General features: G+C 31.4%; 1 protein-coding gene across 1 annotated transcript in view; it reads left to right on the forward strand.

The window, feature by feature from the left end:
* The window catches only part of LOC124887124, a 35,170-nt gene that overhangs the window by 1,136 nt on the left and 28,034 nt on the right, over positions 1 to 6,000 (forward strand). The gene's annotated exons all lie outside the window — the stretch shown is intronic.

The following is a 6,000-nucleotide window of genomic DNA, read 5'->3' on the forward strand; positions in this document are numbered from 1 at the left end:
TTTAACAATATTTTCAAGACTGCGAGAATGCCTGAGGTCTGGAGATGGAGTACGATGATTCTATTATATAAAAACAAGGGGGACATTCAGAGTTGCAACAATTATAGGGGTATTAAGTTTTTGAGTCATACTGTGAAGATTTGGGAGAGGGTGGTTGAGCGGAGATTGAGGAGGATCGTGTCCATTTCGGAGAATCAGTTTGGTTTTATGCCTAGTCGCTCGACGACAGAGGCAATCCACCTGGTGAGGAAATTAGTGGAGCAGTATAGGGAAAGAAAGAGGGATTTGCACATGGTGTTAATCGACTTGGAGAAGACATAACAAAGTCCCTAGGGAGGTTTTTTGGAGATGTTTGGAGGTGAAAAGGGTTCCGTTGGCGTACACCAGAGCTATTAAGGACATGTAAGATGGAGGGAAGACTCGGGTGTGAATGGCGGGAGGAGACTCAATGCACTTTTCGGTCGAGACAAGGTTGCATCAGGGTTCGACTCTTAGTCCGTTCCTATTTGCGCTGGTGATGGACGTGTTGACGCGGAGTATTCAAGGTGAAGTGCCTTGGTGTATGTTATTTGCAGATGATGTAGTGCTGATTGATGAGATGTGGGAGTGTGTGAATGAAAAATTGGAGGTATGGAGGCAAACCCTAGAATCTAAAGGGTTCAGGTTGAGTAGGGACGGAGTATTTGGAGTGCAAGTTTAGTGACTTAAGGCAGGAAGACGAAGTGGTGGTGAGGTTGGATTCTCAAGTTGTATGTAAGAAGGATAGTTTTAAGTATCTTGGGTCTATGATTCAGGGGAATGGTGAGATTGACGAGGATGTCTCTAATCGTATTGGAGCTGGTTAGATGAAGTGGAGGCTTGCCTCTGGAGTGTTGTGTGATAGGAAGGTGCCCTGTAGGCTTTAAGGCAAATTCTATTGAGTGGTAGTCCGTCCAGCCATATTGTATGGAGCGGAGTGTTGGTCTGTTAAGAACTCCTATATTCAAAAATTGAAGGTGACGGAAATGAGAATGTTGCGCTTAATGTGTGGGCTTACAAGAGAGGATAGAGTTAGGAATGAGATTGTTCGGGAGAAGGTGGGAGTGGCTTCGGTGGAGGACAAGATACAGGAAGGAACGCTGAGATGGTTTGGGCATGTGATGAGGAGGGGTGCAGATGCCCTAGTTCACAGGTGTGAGAGGCTAGCATTGGATGGTTTCAGGAGGAGTAGAGGGAGACCGAAGAAATACTGGAGGGGAGTGATTAGACATGATATGGAGCAGCTTCAGCTTACCGAGGACATGATCCTAGGTAGGAAGGTGTGGAGGTCGCGGATAAGGGTAGAAGGTCAGGATGAGTACATGGGTTGTAGCAAGTAATTAGGAGAGTCCCTGTTTAGCCGGGGTAGTAATCGTAGGACTGTGTCTATAGGTAGGAGCCGCTAGTCAGGAGAGATTGGGTGTGGTGGGTGGCTTTGGTCTGTGAGTGTAGGTTACTACTAAGCGGGTACCCTATTCCAGATTTCGTTTTTCTTATTTATTATAGCTTATGGCTCTTAGTTCCCCTATTCTGTATCGCTCTGAGTTCTATTTTACTATTTCTGATTCTTTACTGCTGTTAAGCCACCCATCCTGCTTCACGTTTCATTACCCTTTTTTTTCATTTTTAATCTTGAGCCGGGGGTCCATTGGAAACAACCTCTCTACTTCTTTGGAAGTAGCGGTATGGACTGCATACATTTTACTCTCCCCAGACCCCACTGTGTGGGAATACACTGGACTTCTTGTTGTTGTTGTTGTTATGTTCTCATATGTGCTTTAGTTACTAAACAAATGAATGTAGTTTTGTGCATTTGTTTTGCCGGAGTTCCACATACGGCCATTTTTTATTGTTTTCGATACGTAAATTATATATCATATATACACGTTTATACATCATTATACAATATCACATAACTATTTATATAACGTATATATATTGAATACAAAATATATATTGCGTATATACACCTCTGATACATAGTTATACATTATAGGAACACACGATTATACACTATTTATACAACTAGTTGAACCGCACGTGCCTCGCACGTATAATATTTAATTATTTAAAATTAAACAATTTTATCTATTGCAAAGGCTTTTAATGAAGTGCAGAAAGTTTGAATCACTTCTCAGACATTTTCACACTTTATTATAATAATGTAAACATAACATATATTTTATTCTAAGCACTTTAATATAATAATGTAAACATAACATATATTTTACTGTAAGCACATATATATTTTATCACCAGATATTTTAAGTGGTTAATGGATAGTCACTTTTGATTTTGTCATGCAGTACATTTTATCATTGCTGCTAGATGCTAAGAGAAACATATTGATTTGAACTATATTTGTATTACAATTATTCTTTTTATTTTTCTATATTTAAAATCTTTTCTTATTTTTAAAGTTAAATCTTGGAAAATCTTTGAATACTTACTTAAAACTTTTAAAAATTTAATACTTCTTATATTTTGCTTATTCTAACGTATTCATATTTATTTTTATATTTTCCAAATCTTCTTAAAATCAACATTTGTTGATTTAGAATTTTTAAACTAATGAAAATGACATTAGTTGTTATTAATTATGATGACTTCTAATAAAGAAAGATCTACTATAAATATTTAATTAATTTTCAACTTTTAATTATTTGGAAAATAGTGAAAAGATAATTTTGTCTAAAGCACAGATTTTTTATGAAGGGCAAAAAGTTCAAACAATATTTTTAAGGCTCTTCGCACTTTTAATATAATATAGATAGATATTGATACATTGCATAACTATTTATACATCATATATACATATTCATACACTATTTATATAATATGAATACCTATTTATACACTATTTATACAATATCGATACATTGCATATACAACGTTCGAGAAGTTATATATGAATTCCCTTGGTGATTAATAAAATTTTTAGTTACCTAAAAAAAGGGTCATTTAGTCGCAGTTCAAATCGTGGCTAAAACTTGAGTTTTTTAAAACTTTCCGGCTACCTTTTTTAGTAATTAAAACATGACTATATTTATCATAAACTAATTATATTATTGTATATATTTGAAATTATCTAAAAAAAATTCTCTCAATTTTTTTTTTTAAAAATAACCCATTGATAAGGTTTTTGCATTGGATGAGCACTCCAACCTTTGTCCGTTGTTCCTTACAAATTTTGTGCAGTCTAAGTTGTACTATTCAATGATAACAATTACTCCATCCATTCCATTTTATGTGTGCTATTTTCTTTTTGGTCTATCCTTAAAAGAATATCACCTTTTCTTATTTGGTAATTATTTAAGGACATAATTTCACTTTTATCTTTATTGGTCCCACTTATAAAGACCCACTTTACTAAAGATAACATTAGTACATTTTTTAATAAACGAACAATTTGATAAATATCATCAAACTTTCTTTATTTTTTAAACTTCATACCCAATCAAAATTTATCACATAAAATGAAATAGAGGAAGTACTATTGTGTGAACCCTGCTGTTGACTGAAATATGCACGTGCATAGTGAGATCCCCTATAATATCTACATGCGTAATTATGAACCAGATATCAGATACGATAGTGGATACTTATTTTACACAATCACATAATTTTAAATCGCTATTGCCCGTTCATTTTAATTGTTTCTTTTATTTCTTTTTGAAATACTCACTACCCTAATGCCTCATTCTTTCTAAATTAATCCTCAAACAACCTCCCCCCTAGACTCCGCATCTTTGGTGCATTTTGAGAGAATTGATTTAGTTAATCACAAAGCAAAAGTTTCCTTGTAAATTGAAATTAAAAAAAAATCTTTGAAATAGCGTTTAAGAAAGGATCTTTAAAATCTTTGGTATAGTCTTATTGTTCAAATGGCAGTACATGTGGTAACATAAGCAAGGACGGAGCCAATGATAGGTTCGATCGAACCTATTAACTTTGATCTAAATTCTATATTTGTTTTAAGAAGTTTATTGAATATGTTTAAATTATTAATTTAAAACCCAATAAAGTTAAAGAACTAGAATATCGAACTCAAAAACTTTAAATTTTGGTTTCGTCTCTCCATAAGGATCATATAAAATTGTGTTGATGATTGTCTCAAATCTTCAATGGTGTTTGCTGGTTTGCTTTGATGGTGTTGCAAAAATAATAATACTGTAAAACTAATGAGGATGAAGATGAAAAGAACAGTAAAGTCTTATTTTTGGTAAGCCAGGTCATCATTCTAAATAAACTAGATGGTAAATTTAGAGTCCAATTTACGATATAATACTATTTTCCTTGTTTATATTAAAACTAGTTAAGTATACGTGTTTTGCACGTATGTATAACGTTAATTAATAATAAATATATGTTAAAAAATAAAATTTAAATGTACATAATATTATTAAGTACGAAACATTGAAAAAATAACATTGAATTTCATTAGAAATACTACATAACAGAACATACATAACATTAACGATTTTCCTAAACTATAGATCATATCATAAAAGAAAAAAATCATCATGTTAAACTAATGAAACAACACGAATAGCACTATTGCAAATAAATTAACAACCTTAGACTTACCTGAAAAATCTTAGATCAGTTAAACTCAAACTTTCTTGACATAAAAACTCAAATTTTAAAAAAAACTTAGATGAAAATACATAAAAGAAATTTAGAATAATTGAGTCATTGACATAAATAGAATTAGAGGAAAAACTATCAAATTTTATATTGCGGTTTGAAAGTCAATTCTTTTAGAATTATAATATGGAGTATCTTAAGTGGAGGTAATCTTGAATACTTGAGTGGGCAAGGCTTGCCCTGGTGCACACAATTTTTTTTCTGCCTAAATTGTTCATCATTATCATCTTTGTTTTATTCAATTATCGTGAAAAAAAATCAATTGAAAGAGATTCATGAGAATTTATCCGAAGGGGAGTATTCATTGTCAAAATTTTACTTGAAAAAAATACGAAAAACTATCAAAAAAATTGAATCCATTATCAATTGTTAATTATGTACAATTCATATATAATTATACAAGCTATTAGCTATAAGAAATAAAGAAAAGGTAAAAAGAACAATGATAGTAAATGCAAGAAGACGACTCAAATCAAAATTAAAATAAAAAAAATATAGTAAAAGTAGAAGATCACGAAGTATATGTTAGAAATTCTAGTTTCAAACAAATACAAATCCTAAATTTGGACGTTAATTTTTGTTTTGTCAAAAATACTTCTTGTTTTTAATAAATCTTACAAATCCTGGGCTACTACCATATATTTTATTTGCCTAAAAAATGAAATTTTTTATTTTCCAAAATTAGGACAGTTTTGAGTTTTTATTGAAATTGTTGGTACTTATTATTTAAATAACTAGTCTATGGGCATGCGTGTTACACGTGTATCTCACATGATGATTAATTTTTTTTTAAAAAATAACATATCGTTGAAAAAATATACGAAATTTTAATCATTTTTTTGATCTGTTACTAAGATAAATAGCTAATAAGGATTTGATTTATGAAATTAGGAAAAAGACAAAAGTACTCATGATCTATTGCTTTAGAGATTTTGATGTTTTTATTCTTTTTACTTTGTATCTAAGAAATTCGTCATTCTTTATTTATTATGCAACTGCCACAACGTAACATATGGGTATCCAATTTTATTATTAAACAACTCATATAAGTAAAGGAACACATTAAATGAAAAAAAAAGAGAATTCAATAAGAATAAAATAAAAATATTTTAATCTTTCTTGAAAATAAATGAAAAATCTATGGTGAAATATACATCAAAGAATTAGGAACTTTCTTATCAAATCCTTATTATAGCTAGGTCCTTTGTTTCTCAGTTGTGCAATCTAAATGACAAATAAACAAATTACTTTGTGGACAAAGACACAATTCTAACTTAACCTCATAAGGTACAAAAATATAACGGAGAGGAGACGATAAAGACCATATGTTTTTTC

This window comes from Capsicum annuum, chromosome 9 (genome assembly GCF_002878395.1).
Source record: "Capsicum annuum cultivar UCD-10X-F1 chromosome 9, UCD10Xv1.1, whole genome shotgun sequence".
Classification (NCBI taxonomy): domain Eukaryota; kingdom Viridiplantae; phylum Streptophyta; class Magnoliopsida; order Solanales; family Solanaceae; genus Capsicum; species Capsicum annuum.